This window comes from Xenopus tropicalis, chromosome 6 (genome assembly GCF_000004195.4).
Source record: "Xenopus tropicalis strain Nigerian chromosome 6, UCB_Xtro_10.0, whole genome shotgun sequence".
NCBI classification, from domain to species: Eukaryota; Metazoa; Chordata; class Amphibia; order Anura; family Pipidae; genus Xenopus; species Xenopus tropicalis.
In genome coordinates, this window is record NC_030682.2 from 56,611,150 (window position 1) to 56,631,094 (window position 19,945).

The window sequence follows — 19,945 nt, forward strand, 5'->3', positions numbered from 1 at the left end:
GTCCCCCATGGATATAGTCATGTCGTTATCCAACCAAATTTTTTAACCTGTCCAATTGACTAAACGACTGATTATCGGGACGATAATTTTGGAGCCCACACACAGTCTGAAAATCATACAAAACTATGTACAGTGCACAATGGTTTGTGTATGGCCAGCATTACCTGAATTGGATACCCTCTTCTTAATTACACTCCTGCTTGATGAAAGGTAGCACGTAGAAGTCAGTGTCCACAAGAAATACCCTCCGGCACAAATGTATACTATAGACAAATGTTATAACAACAATTGACTCATATGAATTTATAGGGGCCGATTCACTAAAGGCTGGAAAAACGAGTGTTATTTTTTAGCATGCGTTAAAAATATTATCACTTTTTATATTTGGAGAATTAACGATCGATTCACAAAAAAGACACTTGTCTGAATTAAGAAGCAATTTTATTGTCGTTATTTATGTTGAGATGACATTTTTTTAAAGATATATTAAAGCATGTAATATATTTATAGAATAGAATAGAATATCTTTATTGTCATTGTTACGAGAACAACGAGATTTACAGAAGCAAAAAAGGACAACTCAAAGCGAAAAGCATTTAGCAACAATACCGGCAATACATCAGTCTTTCATATTTAGGGCCATAATTGCTTTTGAATAGAAGCTATTTCTCATCCTATTTGTTCTAGCTTTCAAGATTATGCGTTATTTCATAGCACACAATATTATTGCAATGAGATGGACATTACGCGTTGCGATAATTGTGGTTTTTGCGCATGCGATATGAGTAGTAACGCATGCAAAATTACTTTGATGAATCGTTACTTTATTAACAAACACTTTTTAATGCATAAAACTATGGGGCCGATTCACTAAAGGGAGATAACGCTTATTGCATGCTTTTTTTTCGTTAAAAAGCATGCGATAATTAAGCCCCGATTCATCAAAGTCATTTCGCATTCGTTAAGACGCATATCGCATGCGCAAAAAAAACGCACTATCACAATGCGTTATTTACCTCGCATTGCGTTAATTAGCATGATTCACAAACACATAAGAAGTGTTAAACGCACTAAATATCTCATTAGTCTGTGCGAAGATTAACACCTACTTGGGGCAGGCGGTACTTAGAGAAAATTGTGGTTGGTGAGCTTTTGGCAACACAACATGGACTTTGCAGTGGGATTTTTTCAAGTATGTGTTGGCCCTAGAGAGATGCATCCTTCAGTTTTCAGAGAAATGGGGGCCGATTCACTAAAGGTTGATATTTCGAGCGCTAATTATAGCATGCATTAAAATTTTTATCGCTTCTTATTTTTTGCGACTTAACGCTCGATTCACTATAAGATACTTGCGTTAATTTAGACCCGATGTGGTTTGCGTTATTTAACTCGCGATAAGCGAGTATTTCGCTTATAATTTCATATTTGCAATCGGAAAATCACGAAATGTGTGTATTAACAATCGGACACGGCTGGATCCTGGATTCCGACTTTGATCCTACTGTACATAATTTTGGAAGCCTCCCATAGGAATAAATGACACTCTGCAGCTCCAACCTGGCCAAAGGAAAGTCACAATACTCAAGCTTGAATGAATCCAAATCTTTCGTACTCGGCGCAACAATACGATTTTTAAGCGATAATTTTGTCGCAAAGTACGAAATTTTCTCGAAAAGTATGAAAAATTGCAGAAATTACGCTAGGAGCCTACATATATTAATAATTCACCCCCCCTACTTGAATAAATCCCACTGCCAAGTCCATATTGTGTTGCCAAAAGCTCATGAACTGTACTTTTCTATAATTACTGCCTGCCCCAAGTAGGTGTTAATTTTCGCACAGACTAATGCGATATTTAGCACGTGTAAGTGTTTGTGAATCATGCGTTAGTATTATTTCAAATTAACGCATGCTGTAGCGCGAAATTTAACGCATGCAATATGCGACTTAACACATATGATAATACTTTAGCGAATCGTGCGTTAATTTTCGTGTCTATTTTAACTCAAAAAAGCGTGCGATAAAAATTAACGCACTTTAGTAAATCGGCCCTATGGTCATTTTCAGAACAGTAATTTTCCAAAAGTAATGGTTACCTGCGTAAAATCGTGCACTTATATAGCACGCGGTGAAATATATCACGCGCAGTGGGAAATAATGCACGAAAAACGCTCATCACAAGTTAAATAACGCAAACAATATTGCGTCTTAATTATGATGCCTGTCCTTTTAGTGAATCGAGCGTTAAGTCGCAAAAAATAAGAAGCGATAACATTTTTAACACATGCTACAAATAGCGCTCGTTTTATCGACCTTTAGTGAATCGGCCCCATAGTGTTAATAGATGCTGGTTTATAAATCTAGGAAAAATGTATAATATATATTTATAACACAATCACACCCTAATATAATGCCCCCATTATAATCACTCCCTTATTTTACACTGCAGTTCCAATTAGGGTTGTCTCCTGGCCGGTAAAAATTATAGGAAAGAAAGAAAAAAGGACTGTATTTTTTTTCTAGAAAAGACAGCGACCCTAATTCTTATGAATATTACTGGGTGCTTTTTCTGTATATTACACCTTGTTTTCCTGCATTTTACACAAAATTTGATTCCAGTTTTCCATCAAAATGCCAATTTGTCCACTGTGAATGTTATTTTTTTGTGGGAAATAGTTTAAAATACTAACAATGGGCCCTTCTTAAAATAGTAAATTCATTTAGTTTACACCTCCAATGGCAATCCACAAATCACTTATTGCATTAGGTTGTGCATCTGACTTTCTGAGAGATCTGTCAAAGACGTCCTCATAGTGTTACACATTAATGCTGCACTGCTTTAACCTTGCCACTAACACAGTAAAATGTTGGATCCTAAAGAAAAACTGACACCTTTGCTTATTATCATTGGTTTTCTTGACACTTAAATTACTTTAATCCATTTACCTGATTTTACATTTTCCCACATCACGTTTTTGTCAACTGAAAAGCACAAAATGTTTGAATACTGTAACCTTTTTGTACCACCAGATGGCACTATATGTCTTTAGCAATTACAGTCATCAGGATTTATTCACTTGCAAAGATTTACCAAGTGGAATTGCTGGTAAGCGGGGTGAAAATGACTTTCAAAAAGAAAGAAGAACTACCGTCTAATGGTCTGCAACTGCATTGTCTGAGCTATTTTGTAAACTGCAGAAATTTTTTTAATGTAAAGTGAGCAATAGAACATTTTATTTAAAGGGCTGTTCCCCGGGGTTTCCCCAGTTTGCTTTAATACTGTATATAGTGACAAAATTGTTACTGGCCTGTTCTGATTCAACCATTGTAAATAATATTGGAGAAACAGACACTGAACTGTCGGAAAGAAAACAGGCCAGTTCACATTACCTAGGGTCATGAGCTTAGCAAAGTTTTTCTTTGCTACCCGCATATTTCAGAATAATGGCTCATTTATAATCACGCCACCATAGACTTGGGGGCATATTTATCATGCTGTGTAAAAAGTCGAGTGAAGTATTACCATTGCCCAGGGCAACCAATCAGCAATTAGATTTCAATAGTTAGAAAACCAAAGCAAAGCATCCAATTGGCTGCTATGAGCAACATGTAATGTTTTACTCAACTTTTTACACAGCATGATAAATATACCCTTTGGCAGTGACTCGGTTAGTGAATTTGCTTATGAACTTACAGTTATGTATTTAAGCAATTTTACTAACTTGACTGGATTCAAAACAAGTTCCCTTGTCTTATATGTGGCTTTGCAGCCGCACCCCAGCTTAAATGTTTTTTTTTTTTTTTGCTTGGCTCTGTCTTCAGATAAGAACCATTGGGAGTAACTATTGAGCACTTAACCAAAGAAGTGTAAGGGGAGGAAAAACCTTAGGCAGGGATGGGGGACTTTTTTGTTTAGTTACCCTTAATTTATTTGTTAATCCCCACCACAAACACAATGGAAAGGTAAATTTTAATGAATTATGTCCATAAATGCATAAACTAATTAGTCTTTTTGAGACATGCGTGTGCCCATTGCCAGCTTTGGGTTCTATAAGTTATCTGTTGTCAGATGAGTGTTTCACTGAGGCTGCACTGCATTGGCTTAATAATACCAACATCATAGGAGTTGTTTGCTACCTTCATGGGCAGGGTGCAAAGTGCAAAAAAAACAAAACAAATGCAATCCACCTTTTTTGCACATTGCTCTTGCACGTCTTGTCACATTATCTGGATGGCTTAGACCTATATTTCCCCAGGAATACAGCACTGCCTGCATTCGGGAGCACTGTGGCATGGGTGGTGCCTACAAGCCCCACTTCTGCCCAACACCTGACTTGCAGGTGCACACAAGCAGGCAGTGCAGATCACAGCCACACCTGGACAGAATTGTCCTCTGAATAACCACAAAGGGGCCTTTGCATTTATGTTAGTAAATGAAAACAATGCTTACTATCAGAAATGAAAACAGTACTGGATGTTACCTGTATGTAGCATCTTGTATTTCTAACATTACTGCAGCTTAATAATAATGGCACATGGGGCATTTTGTCACACACATGAAATTGCATTTTGGACAGTTGAGGAAACACCTGGGCTATGACCCCTCATTTCCTTCCTAACTCTGAGATGAGAGTTTGGAGGTCTTTAATGTGGGCAATAAAAAATTACACATAAATATGCTAACAGAGAACAATGCTAAAATCAGAACAAATGGCAGAATAAAATCGTTAAAACCTACATCATCATGAAGTGTGGCGGGTATAAATTGAAAAAAAAACCAAGGATATGGAACTCTAAGGATAAGGGTTTTTTACGTATGTTTGCCATGTAGTGGTCTTCATGCATTCCTGAGCACTGCAAGAAACATTTTACTTGACATTAAGTGGACACCAACGCTGTATACAGACCAAGGAGGATAAAAGAGTATAAGTTCTTTTCTTAGAGACAGTAAAACTCAGCATTGTTTGCTTTTATCCTTGCTCTGCTGGTAATCAGATTCAGTGAATCACTATGTGTGTGTGATAGATCCAATGTAAATACTCCCACTCCATCTTTTTCCCCAGAAACCGGAAGTTCCATTTAAAGCTGGAACACAGGCACAGCAATACTTTGGGACAATCTGCTATCTTCATTTCCTCTTGTTGTGCTTCCACACAGCTACTTATATTTCAAATATATTTTATTTGTTTCTGGCCTGGCTTTCTCATCTGGGCACAGTGTGAGGGATTTGTCTGTTCTGAAGTTTAAAGGGAAAACATTTTAACCATTTTTTCTGTAACTGTTCTGTGAAGTATTGGGATAAATATTAGATTATTATGTTGGGTTTAAAAACCCAACATACTGTTCTTTGACTTCAGCTTATTCTTCCGCTTTTTCTTATTCTTAGCGCCCCCCATTTTCTAAACGCTACTCCTCCTACAGTTTTAGGGGTACAACACCCAAACTCTCCACACTTCTTCGCCCTATAGCGGAGCAGGTTGCATGTGCTTTTCTAAGCGATCCCGCCCCCCGTCTTTTTGTGGCAACACTCTGAACACCCCAATTGTTCCATTGACTTTGACTGGGAGTTTTAACCCTTTAAGTGCCACATGACGTAGAATCTACGTCCTGCTGCACTTCCGGGTTTGGGAGCGGAGGAGCCGCTCCTTCGCTCCCCACTTGTTCCCCAGCCCCTGGGCAACGAGCACAGGGGGGGAACGAGTGGCCCCTGGGGTGAGATCGCCAGCAGCCAATTATATTTCACCTATAGAATTTTATTGGTTTGATGCCAGGGTGAGCCTGGAGGGGAAAGTAAAGTGAATGGTACAGTCCGATCTTTAGTTACAGGGGGTCATGAAACTGTATCATTATCACCCCCTGTCCCCTTAAAGTGGTACGGTCCAACCCACCCTCAAACAAAATGATACGGTCCAAGCCCCCCAACAAAATGGTATGGTCCAACCCCCCCCCCAACAAAATAGTACGGTCCAACCCCCCCTCCAACAAAAATTTCATTCAGTGACTTCATGTTTTTCTAGTTATAGAATGTAAGCCATAAATGAATTTAGTTTTACAAATATGTTTAGAAGCTGGAATACAGGTAGGGCTTACTGTAGAGAAGGCATTGCTGAAAATGTCATAAAAATTTAATTGCTTGCATTGTTTTATCAAGCATTAACTGAACACAATATATTTCATATACCAAAGATATGTTTATTTTATTTATAAGAATATAAAATCAAACAAATATTTATTGTCCAGTCCAGAATTGGTCAGTACAGATTTGGCTCCTGCTAATTAGCTTGGAATACACAAAGGTGATACCACCTTGTTTTGTGTGTTAAATGCATCATGACTCAAGGTAGACTGAAGAAAGGTGGTATATAAATAACAGAAAATAAATGAACCTAAGTCCAACAATGTGCAATACAACCTTGGCCAAAAAGAACTTAATTTGTTCTAAGTTCAGTAATGGAAAAAGCAACACCTGTATTGCATTGTCATACTTCCCTGAATGGAAGAGATTAAATTTGGGTGAGGTGTAAGTCCTGTAAGTGCTCAATGGAGCTACAGTAGGAACTTGTCCTAAATGTGTGATTTCTGCACACTGAATGTTTGTGGAAAACAACATTCTTTTTTGACTAGTGTCACACATGGTGTTTGTCCTTCATAGTTTTGAATCATTCACACCAGACTAAAAATGCCAGTACTGTGAGGTGACAATACCAGGAGTGGCCCATTGTGCATGAATATCCATTGGGATCTGTTGGCCACCATACAGTAAATGTACCGAATACCTTTGTTTCATATGGTAGGTACATGTTTGGTCAGCATTAGTGCAGAGTACAACTGCAGTCTGTGTTAGCGATGGCATTGGGTCCCATATGCAAATGTACATTGTGGTGTTAAGGAGCTACTTTCAGCCCAAGCAAATGACCTTGGTTTTTGTATATGGTTTATTCCATTATTTTGTATATACATGTTACAGTGTGCCATCTTTTTTTAAAAACAAGGTGAAAAATGTTACATATGCATTACTTAACAGCAGTGATCCCCAACCAGTGCCTTGTGAACAACTTGTTGCTCATCCAACCCTTTGAAGTTGCCCCAGGTGCCGATTTTTAAGTTTCTGACTTGAAGGCATAAAGGCCATTTGTACTGCTAGTATTGGGATACCTAATAACCAATCACAGCCTTTATTAGTCACCCCCTAGCAAATGTTTCTTATTCTTGCATTGCTCCCTAACTTTTAAAGTTTGCTCACAAGTCAAAATGGTTGGGGAATTCTGCTTTACAGTATGTTTTTTTACAAGGGGTTAAAATTAATATTTTATTACATTTTAGATGTCCATCCAAAACCCTATTACAATTGTAGCCTCAATATTTACATCACTGTTTACTATTAAGTATCAGCCCCCATATCACCACCAGTGATAGGGGTTTAAATTGCTTAATGCTGAATTTACACAATTTTGTTTTCAATCATGAAGGCCTGTGAATGTGTTACTTCAATTGTTATGATTATCCTCACTATCTTGTCTTTACAGTGCAGAGAAGCACAGACGGAGTTAAAAAGATTAACCCTTACAACCAGGTTTAGGTTTAAATCATGTGTCAGAATTCTGTCCCACAATCCTTGTATGTGCCAATAAATTAATAGGAACATTTTCAAGATGGCTTCAATATGGATGCAGTAAGGGACTATTAAATAATACAATACATCTATGCAGGTTTTATTATCTTTTTTCAGAAGCTCAAGAATACAAAACATTAATAATGAATTGAATGAAGGGACCACAAGGGTGAATCCCAATTATCAATCATGATTACACTCTATATAATAGTGACATTGACAGTGACAGTGAGCTAGTGAGCAGCCCTATACAACCTATTGCAAACAAATGTGGATACAGTTTCTGTATGTGCAGGATTTCACTCTCAACATTTCCTATGTTATACTGTTAGTTATTTGTTCATCTGTCTTTTGCATTTATAAATAAAAAATCTTGTTTTATACATTTTTGCTTGGCACCTTTACTATCAGTGATAATTCAATATGATGAATAGTGATAGGACTTTTAGTCATTGCATTACCAGACTACAGGTGCTACATTTCCAGCTTAGCCAGGCTTATTCCTTATACATCTTTTATCTCTACACAAAGAAAGCTAAGAATGTTTCAGGGGAAACTGTAGCTCCTAATAATGTTGATTTAGCTGTACTCAATTTGACGTCAGACTTTATTACATCCATTTTAGGCATTTGGTATAGTATGTAGTTTAATGCTTTTCTGAAAATTATTTCTTCATTATTGAATATCCTAGATTACATTTCTGATATAAATATCACTATTTGGCTGACTGTATCTTATTATCTTTATGTCTGGGCCTCTAGTCACATTTCTACTACAAGGGGTTTGAGGGTTGACATTGTGTTATTTCAGGTGGTTCAGTTCATATGCAGTCACTCTGAGTTTCCTGAGTAATTAAAGTAAGAGAGAGAGGCAAATAAACAAGCTTCTTGACTCTGTATAAATGACATATATTTTTAAAACTGTAATTACCACTTGCTGACATTTCTATGAGAAAATCATGATAAGCAATAAAACTGTAATGTTTGGAATTTTTTTAAATATGACGTAGCAAATCATATATTTAAATGCTTTGTTTTTCCGCTTCATATAGGATGGTAGTTGCAACAAATAGAGCACTAGTTGGACATCACTAGTCCTAGTCCCCCCATATTAGTGACTATTAGAAAAAATCTTCTTTGGAAAGAAGAGCCTGTGGCAAGAAATGGTGACATTTATTTACACTATCAAGCAATTAATCTGGATTTATTGATTTACATTTTAAGGAAAACATGTTTTTAGAAGCGTTGGTAATTCCGCTTCAAGTAGCAAAAAAATGCAAGGACTTTAATAATAGGTTTATATATAATGACAGCTTTCCTTTGAACTAGCATGGATACAGCAGTCTGACAGCAACTCAAATACTCTGCTTTCGGTGAGAATGCTTAAACCATTAATTATGAAGTTCAGAATAGGCTGTGCATTTTACTTAAAGATTTTAAATAACACAGTTAAGGAATAATATAGAGTATTTTGACCATTAGATATGGGTTTAGATATTTTTGACATTTCTGCTTCTTATATAAGCATTTTATTTTGCCATATATTAAATGTGGGGCATTTAAATATCTTACATCACATTTATTCCGCATACCCTATTAGATTACTTTAAAAAACAAATTTAGCTCATGGAAGCAAATAAATATATTTTGCAACAAATGGATACAACCTGCTAGAAAATGTGCATGAGAGTTGTAACAGATAGATGGCGGAAGAATGAAATCAGATAATATGGAGATGGAACTTAGGGGCAGATATATCAGAATATGAGTTTAGAGCTCATAACAACTCACCCACGTTGTTTTCCATCCTATGGGATTTTTAGAAGAGTATTTATCAATGGGTGAAATTTAGAGTTATCATGTGATAAATACGCTTCTAAAAATCCCAAAGAAATGAATAGAATGTGAGTTTTTATGTATTAAGCTCTAAACTCACAATTTGATAAATCTGCTGCTTATTGTGACTTAAAGGGGAAATATACCCCCTCAAGTGTATTGAAGGAATTACAAAATAATCGCCATATTGTCCCCATGGAGGAATAGCTCAAGGAATGAGGATTATAGGTGTCAGTCTGATTTCATCAAGGTAAGGTTGATAGATAAAGGTTATCCAAGTTATTGCATTTTAAAATGCGGCAGGAGAGTTTAAAGGGAGAGTCCACTTAAATTTATTCTGAAAACCAATTGTTCCTAATTGTTTAAATAAAACCGCACCGCTAGTGGCAGAGAGCTGGCACAAAACAGAGAGGGTGTGCGGTGGGCAGCAGAGAGGTAGGGCAGATGGTCGGTAATGGCTGAAGTACACGCCAGGCCCCTCAAAAACCTATAACAGTAGAACTCCCATTTCTGTTTTTCAGGGGACCAGAAAAAAACGGTGGAAAAGCCAGGAAAATGTAAAATTGGAGAAACACATTATGCATTATATATTGGTGCAACCACACAAAATGGTGTCAAATAAGGAAAAGCTTAAAATCAAGGTGTAAAATGAAGGTTTCATTGTATTTGTGATCATCTGGTTTCTGTTTTTGTGGCAAAGTGATTGCAACTATACATAGTGATCCACTATTAAAGGAGATCTCCACCCTGTGTGGAATAATTATTTATGAAGTTTAGGACCAGATAAATTTGTTATCCAGTTACAAAATGTAAATGTGCTTATTTTTTTTTCTAATCCTTATAAACAGTACTTAGTGATGTCATCAGTTCTAATCAGTGCTTATTGATGTCATTTGTGTCACATGACTCACTGAAACTTGTGTATTTTAATGTCAAAAAAGTTGCGCACATTTTGCGCGATAGCCACGTTTCGTGAATTTTTCGCCATTTCGTGAATGTTTTTGAGATTTGCTCATTACTATTGATCAGGTGAAACTTAGATAAATGATAATGTTTTCTCTGAAATAATATATGAATATTCATGTGTTTTTGTACTTTTTAGATCAGATAAATTAGTAAAATTGGAGGTTCAAACTTTACTTTTTTTAACACAGAAAACCAAAATAAGCAGATTAAATAATGTCTGCATTACATGGGTTTGTATTATGTGACATGCTAATAAAAGGAAAAGGGAAAAGATCTCTGGAAAACCTATTCACTTTGAAACAACTCCTACCCAAAGATTTATCCTTTGTATTAGTGGTTTTAAATGTGCAGTAGCTAATTTTTTTTCCAGCTCTCTCAGGGGAATGACTGGGAGAATAAGTAGATAGAAAATAGAGCCAGAGTGATATATTGAATGTATGCTGCATGGATTTGTATAGTGAGTGGGTAGATCAGTGGTCAGTTTTAGTGAAATCAAGTTGTACCAAGTGGGAAAAAACAATACACAGTGTCACAACAATACAAAAAATATATAGCTTTTGTAAAATAAACATTTCAGTCTGGAAAGTGTGTTAGGTTTATAACTCTTTAACCTGTTTGGAAACAATTCTTATTTAAAATCTTGCATTTAGATTCAAAGTTGAACTCGTAATGGCTAATTCAATGTGCAAAATGTGTTCGGCAATCAAAAGAAATTGTGGTTGCCTGCTAAATCGCTACATAAATGTGGCACAAATCACATGTGATTCCCCAATGTGTGTGCTGCATTTGTGTGTGCATAGGGTTGTGTCTCGAGTGTGCCATCAGTGATAGCTCTAATACATGTCGGTTAGTTCTATAGTGTGCTGCCTGTAATGGACCCAAAGTTGTTCTTTTGTTCATACCATTTATCACTTGCACCCAAACATGCTCCCTGCACTTCTGTGTATTTGTAGACTTCCACCCTGCCTGTCCTTATGATTTGTAAGCACACACTGATACAAGGGCATCCTGGAATTAATGTTGCCTTGAATGTATCAGTAATTTCAGGGTTTGCATGGAAGGTTGTGTCAACAGTCACAAACAAATTCAACAAACACAAGTACTGTTATTAACATCGATGGGTTATGGCATCTTTGTGATCGCAGTGGGAAGTAAACATAGCAATTTTTATGTGAACATGTATGGCACCAATTGCTGCATACATTAATGTGGTACTGTATATTAAATATTTTGAAAATTAAAGAAGATATCTTTACTTTTTGGTCACCCTCATTGCACCCCATATATTGCATGGAATATCATGTCAACAAGTCTATTGGATCCCATTTGTTACAAATAGTATGTCACGCGTGGGCATTTGGGAGGTCACATTCATGCACTTTGCATCTCATATGTAGCAGTATGACAGTTCAAATAAATGATCATGTATATTAGATATTGGATCAGGTTTAGTCTGTTGGCACCACTAAAGGTTTTATTTTAATGTTATTATGTATTTGTATTTTTACTTATATTAAAGGGCATATATTTCTAGAGCTGCCTTTCCCTTATATTAGTAGTTTCTCTTTTAGCAGTAAGTACAACTACCAAAGGAAACAGTAATCTTTTTAGTTACAATGTGTACATAAAAAAAATTGTTTTCATTGCACAAGTATCCAGTGCCTAAGGAAATTCCAACACATTTGTTCTGGAAATATACAGGTATGGGATCCATTATCCAGAAGCCCATTATCCAGAAAGTTCAGAATTGCAGAAAGCCCATCTCCCATAGATTCCGTTATCAGCAAATAATTCTAATTATTGAAAATGATTTCCCTTTCTCTGTAGAAATAAAACAGTACCTGTACTTGATCCCAACTAAGATATAATTACCCCTTATTGGGGGCAGAACAGCCCTATTGGGTTTATTTAATGGTTAAATGATTCCCTTTTCTCTGTAATAATAAAACAGTACCTATATTGAAGGCAAAACAGTCCTATTGGGTTTATTTAAAATTTAAATGATTTTTTAAGGTAGGAGATCCAAATTATGGTAAGATCCCTTATCCAGAAAACCCCCAGGTCCAGAGCATTCAGGATAACAGGTCCCATACCTGTATTCCATAGACATCTGAACTATATGTCTTTGAAATTATAGTAACTTTCCCTGTTCCTTCCTTTAAGTTGGTAAAACCATTTTAGTGACTACTGGGAAGTGCTGGATATTGTTGCATATTGTAAACATCACAACCTTTAAATACAAACATCTGTACTTGATGCATATGAGGATAAAGTTCTAACTGTAGTAATCATATTATTATTGATTTTACATTTACATTCATAAAAATATATTTTTTTATAAATGTAAATGTTAAATCAACCCTATAAAATCAAGCACAAATTGCAGCAATAATTAATTGGCAAACATAATTAATATGATTGTAGATTGTAGACAGATATAGGACTCATTTACGGCTGCAGACGTAGTCCAAAAATGGACACAGCCATCCCACACATTGGCACTTTATCTGCACCAGGCTACATTGCACCTGCCAAGTCTGTTCAGATTAATCGAGTGAAAATGTGCCTGCTGACACAGGGGAACCCTGGAGCTACTGCCACCTCTCCGGGCTGCCTCAATTGACATAGCAGATTTGTATCTACAAACGGGGGTAGATAGTAACATAGTAAGTTAGGTAGAAAAAAGACATGTAAAAAAACCCATCTGAAGCCTCTCTAAGGGGCTGATTTACTAACCCACGAATCCGACCCGAATTGGAAAAGTTCCGACTTGAAAACGAACATTTTGCGACTTTTTCGTATGTTTTGCGATTTTTTCGGATTCTTTACGAATTTTTCGTTACCAATACGATTTTTGCGTAAAAACGCGAGTTTTTCGTATCCATTACGAAAGTTGCGTAAAAAGTTGCGCATTTTTCGTAGCGTTAAAACTTATGCGAAACTTTGCACCTTTTAAGTTTTAACGCTACGAAAAATGCGCAACTTTTCGCGTAAGTTTTAACGCTACGAAAAATGCGCAACTTTTTACGCAACTTTCGTAATGGATACGAAAAACTCGCGTTTTTACGCAAAAATCGTATTGGTAACGAAAAATTCGTAAAGAATCCGAAAAAATCGCAAAACATACGAAAAAATCGCAAAATACCGATCATTACGAAAAAAACTCAATCGGACTCATTTCGACCCGTTCGTGGGTAAGTAAATCAGCCCCTAAGGGTGAAGAAAATCCCCTACCACAGACAATACTGCTAACTCTGCTAAAACACACATAGAGACAATTATTAGTAAATGATCAGCATTGTCTATTTTAGTAGCCACAAAAGTAGCTGCTACTAGCTGCTCCATATGTTTTCACCCTAATTTGCCGCAGAGGTGGAAAAATTCCTTCCTGACTCCAAGGTGGCAATCGGACCAGTCCCTGGATCAACTTGTACAAGAGCTATCTCCCATAACCCTGTATTCCCTCACTTACTAAAAAGCCATCCAGCTCATACTTGAAGCTGTATAATGTATCAGCCAGTCTGACTGATTCGGGGAGGGAATTCCACAACTTCACAGCTCTCACTGTAAAAAATCCTTTCCGAATATTTAAACAGAACCTCCCTCCTTCTTATTGGGTATTGTGTCAGTTGGAAGTGGTGAGCACTGGAGACCAGAACTGGACAGCATATTCTAGATGGGGCTTTACCAGCGCTCTATAAAGTGGAAAAATAACCCCAAGATCATCTTAAAAGTGATGGCACAATCCCCACAACTTTTCAGTACAGCTTTCTTTTGCTATTTTATAGCTTTACTGTCCAAATATTTCCTGTAATGGCATCAATAGCTTTTTTAAATATCCTTTATACTGTACATCTTTTTGCCATTAATCAATAATATAACTTTTTCTTACTTTGTTTGCTGCTGTTCTTCAACACACCATCAGATAGCGACTACACTTCACAGTCTGATGTCTTCTGGTTCCAGGGTCTCTCCTACATGTGCTCATTATTTAGCATTTATGATTATGAGTAGAAATAAACAAATTGCAAATATTGGCCTTGAAATACTCCAGTGTTGCTTTTTCTGATTGTATATTGACATAAGCATCTGAAGGCCTTTGTTTTCACAGTCATCTCTGTTACTTACACACCAAAAATGTTTACAAACCCAGCAAACTCTGTTTTGTGTACTGAGAGTTTTCTCTCTTATCTCTGACTAATCAGTGGATTTGCCTCTCGGACATATTTTGTTTCCGCCCCATCCTTGTTTGCTTTTCTTTTTTATTATTCCCAGCAGTCAGTTTATAAATTATATAGAATATTCTGAACTCTCATTGCAATATTTCTTCTTTAGGGAGTTTATTTGCCAACTGCTTTTTACTGGCAGTTTTACACCATTATGATAAATCAAAACAAAGGAAAAATGAAATAGCTGGTGTGTATAAGTTACATTGATATTAATCAGTCATCACCATTCTGAGTTTTCAGCAGCTCTTGCCTTTCTATTCCTTTGGTGTCCAAATTGTTGTTATTTTTGTAAAACAATAATTGTTTGTATGTGGGTTACTGTAATATTACCTGCCCCTTGTGGCCTAGTGAGGCAGCGGGTGTGTCTTCCCGGCAGGGACGCCTACCTTATTCTGTGGCGCTGCGTCAAACTCGGGGGCGCTAGTCACATGGAGCTACTTAGTAGCAGCTACTTCTCACAGCTACTAAATGCTAGAAAATCCCCTGCCATAGACAGTGCTGAGAATTGCCTCTGATAAAACACACGTAGAGACAATTATCAGTAATCAGCATTGTCTATTTTTGTAGCTATGACAAGTAGCTGCTACTACTAGCTCCATGTGTCTTCACCCTTAAAGTTTATTTTATAGTATTATATTTTAATACTTTGGTATGTGTATGTGCTTTCCTCGCTAGAAATGTTTTGCTTATCCAATGCAACGAATATATTTTATCTATAATTAAAGTAAAAAAAAGGAATGTACATCATGGAAAATGGGTGTGTGTTTATATACAGTACATCCCAGTTGTCCCCATTTGATCAAAAAATTGTCGATTATTGGACCCCCAGTGCTGTTGGGATTTACTAATAACTAGACAGGAGTCCAGTAGATCATTGGCATGTCTGAGTGTAATTGGGTGTTACCAGGGTAGAGTAGGGGCCCAAACATAATTCATAAGCAGGAACTAGGTAGATAGAATGAAGGCTAGATGGCCCTAAATACAAGGGAATACTGCAAGAAAACCTGTTTTTAGTTTATCTTTTAGCAGGACATTGGTCATAAAAACAAAGCCAAAATGGAACAATCTACAGAAATCACTTGTGCAAAGCTGCTGGACACTGCAAAAGTATGCAAACACATTTAAGTATTTTCTAACATAAACCATTTCACTGTAAATGAAACCATTGGCCTTGGGCCTGAACTTTTGCAAGCGACTGTAATTACCTTTATTTTCTACCATAGTTTTCCTGCTAAAATGAGTCACAGGTTATTCAAGTCACAAGTTTTTCAAGCTGCTATACCGATAGGATTACGATACAAATTCAGAATTGAAGGAATATAGCCCTTATTTAGGAAAGTGTGCCTGTAAGTCAATTATCTCAACTATCCTTTGGGGACTGCTATTTTATTAGCACAGATGCATGCTCCAAACACATACACAAAAAAGGGCAATGGGCACACACTGAGCAGGTAGGATTTTTATTAGGCTCTGGGTCACTGACTGTGGAGAGCTGGGGGAGCACTGGAACAGTTTTATGGAATGGTTGTATTCCATTTAATGGATTTTACACCACTTCCTCCACCCACTATGTGCTGATGGACATCTGTGCATGACTGAACCTTTTTTCAGTACATTTAATTTTTTTGAGTGCAAATTATATGCATTTGCCTGAATAAGTAACAAAAAAGGAATACAAACTGGCAAGCAATATTTTCTCCTCCAAGCAGATTGCACTTGCTTTGCAGGTAAATAGTTTAAAAGCCACAAAACTGCTTAATTTGAGAATACTGTTTTAGGATACAATTCTTTTGAAAGACCTAGCCTTTGTAACTTCAGTGTTTTGTTGTTGATTATTTTAGTATTAAACACAGATTTTTTATAAAACAGTAAGAAGTAAACCCTTAAAAGAATCTTAAACAGTATATATCTCTTTTAGTTACTCCTCTATGCCACCAGGTGGGGCTAAAACCCTTTATCATCCTACAGTAAAAATAAGACTGCTTATAGAATGAATAAATAGCACGTGAGGCAATTATTATCTTTTATTAATATAGCCCAACATAATAAGGAATTCTTAACAGTATCTTTGACATCTAAGGTCTCCATCCTATACACACGATGGTCAATTTAATCAGGAGTCAATCAACCTGTCTGTTTTTTTTTTTGGAGTGTGGGAGGAAATTGGAGTACTCAGAGGAAACCCATGCAAGTACACGGAGCATATGCAAACCAGGCTACAAACTCTTTGCAGAAAGTGCCCTGGCTCTGTCTAGCCTACATCTAACTGATCAATCCTCAGACTCCAGCACTGTAAGGCAGCAATACTAACCACCATGCCACCCTACAAAGAAACTCTTTACAGGTCACTCTGCTTGTGACAAACACCACAGTAATGTTTCACTAGTGCTGATGTCTGCTAACGTCTGCCCCACCGGTACAGTATACAGCAAAAAAAGTGACTAGCAGAGACTGCTGCATATATGGCAGCAGAAAATACAACACATGTGCCTTAATAATCTTGGTTTGGGAGTGATGGACATGGCAGATATTTGGATACTTTTGGTGATGCTTGAATCAAAAAGGTTTTATATATTATCATATTTATAACTCTTTATAAATATTGTTACAAAATTTAGTAGACAATAACAATTAAACCTCAGGTAGGCAGGGAGTAGGGGGATATTTTATTATTAATAATAATATATCAGCCAGCTGGCTTGGGAATTCCAGTAACATAAGAAGTATCCTATCCTAAAGTTACTGATTGTATTACTTTTGTTTGTGGGTCCTCCGGATTAGATACTTTGCCAGTGTGGTCACAGGTGCCCCTCTACCTTTAAAAAGAAAGAAAAATTGCTGCCATAAATTGCTCTTTCGATGTAGTAAATTCCTCTGCTCCACCACACGAATTCCTAAGATCAATTCCATTAAAATAAATGTAAAAAGAGCTGATGCTGCACCGACCTAGAAGGGGACTTGGAAAACTCCCCTATGATTGGCTTCTCATTTACATTTTTAATCAACTCCAGACCTGGTTCTCTTTGTTTGGCTAAAATTCAAACAGGATTGCAGTCAGTCGCAAAGGTCCTTTACAGGTATATTCAACAACAATAACAACTACCTACTTCTCTCCCCAACAGAAATGAATGATTTACAAATTCTGAGAATCACTTTAGCTGCCTTTACTTATCAGGTTCCCTGGGATGCTGTTCCAGGCTGGGTAATGTTTGAATTTATCAATCAAATGCATTGTTACAGTAGGGCAGCCCCTGTGTCAGGTTTTGGAGGGACATCTGTCTACTAACAATCTATATATGATCTAGTTCGGAGATGCACATCCACTCTTTTTAAGAGGGAGTCTGCAGTTCCCTCAGGTCCTGTCCCAATTCCTTTTTGGGCTTCAAGCTGTCTCTCCATACTTACTTATGGACGGTGTTCTGTTTTCTTGACTAGAGATTTTAGTTGCAGAGATTAACGGAACACAGAATGGTTAAAGCTGGCCATACACGCACCGATAATATTGTACGAAACCTCGTTTCATACGATATTCGGTGCCTGTATGGCATGTTGGCGAGTTGACAGATATCTCAGGAAGCTACTGATATCGGTCGACTCACCGATCGGACCGGTTAAAAGATTTTGATCGGGCGCCATAGAAGGCACCTGACCAAAATCTGCCATCAGGGCTGAATCGGCAGAAGGAGGTAGAAATCCTATTGTTTCTACCTCCTTATCTGCTGTTTCAGCCCTGAACGGTGTGTGGCGGATCTGACGATGTTTCGAAAGATCGTCAGATCGCCACGTGTGTGGCCACCTTAAGGGGAAACATTTTGTACCCCCTTCCTTAGCCAAAATCCCATATGCCATAGGTGAGATGCAGACATATAAATTAGGCCATTTTACAAAGAGAGCTGCCCATCTATTATGTAATAGCCTAAATAAAGATGAGAGAAAGATAGATATATTTACTTTCTAAATATTGTTCTGTTTTCCTTTGAGAAGAAGGAAAGATCTCATTTTAATAACACTTCTTAGTATTTACATTTCTAAGACAAAAGTATGACTTGGATGTGCATCAGAGACAAGTATTTCAGGCACTGGAATGTAAAGTGTGGGGAAAGAGGGGTCGGCCTGGAGTCCAGTTCAGTATCAACAAAGTTAATTTAGACTCTTTTATAGACAATTCCATACCTCAGACTGTTTTTCTTTACTTTACTTTCAACTCTGTATTGGGGTAATGCTATAGTTCAACATATGTTATTGCATAAAATATAAATATATTATTTCTTTATTTGTACTGAGACTACATTTAACTTAAGAACTGGATTTCACATCCTTTAATGCGTTCCTGAATTTTAAACAGAACATTTGGGATCATCGTTTGTTAGACTTTGGAATTCTAAGAAGACAACATATACATTATGTTTTTGGCTGAGGAATAGGAAAAGGGAATGTACCACAGTAGTTATCCTTTGCCCAGACCACACAAACTGTTAAACAGTCAAATCCATGGTGCCTGTCACTTATTTCCCAGGCTCAGTCCCTGGCTTTCACTCTTTGTTCCTAGAAATTTTTGCCCCTGGATATGTCCCTTTATTTTTTCAAACTGACCAACTGCACAGAGCACTTTTTTGAGCTATTAGTCAAATATTATTTTGCAGTACTGGGCCCACCAGAAAACCTTATGGGCCTGCTTTCCCAAAAATTTTTCTCCTTTCCTCACCCAACCATTTTATTCTCCTAGTCCCTTTTATTTACAAGCTAGCATCTATTCTCCATCTATTTCTACTTTCTCTTCCCATTCAGAAATAGGGAATGACCATGAAACAGCCCAAATGTTCAGGAGCAGGACGGCCCACTTACTGTACACCTGGGCCCACTGGGAGTTCTCCTGGTATCCTGGTGGGCCAGTCCAACACTGATCTAAGGGGCCAAGCATCTTTTTCTCCTATTTTTGTACACTGGATTTAAAAGGATAATATGTATTTTATATATGGACACAACATAGGTGAGTGCAGGGTGAAAGCTGCACCTTTTGGTGCTTAGTGGCATTATTAAATTAGAGTACTCACCACTATTCATGGCTAAAGTGCAGAGTTTTATATATATGTTTTATACAACCAAATAGTGTGTATTTGCATACAATCTAAAGAAACATTCACATTGTTATGTTTTATTGCATTGTTATGGTCTGTTAGGGGAAGGGAAAGTGACTGTTGCCCAAGGATATATTTACGTAAATATGTAAATGTATTCTCATAAGTACATACATATTCCTAGTTATGAGGAATCATTAATAAAACAAATAGTTTAATTGAAAT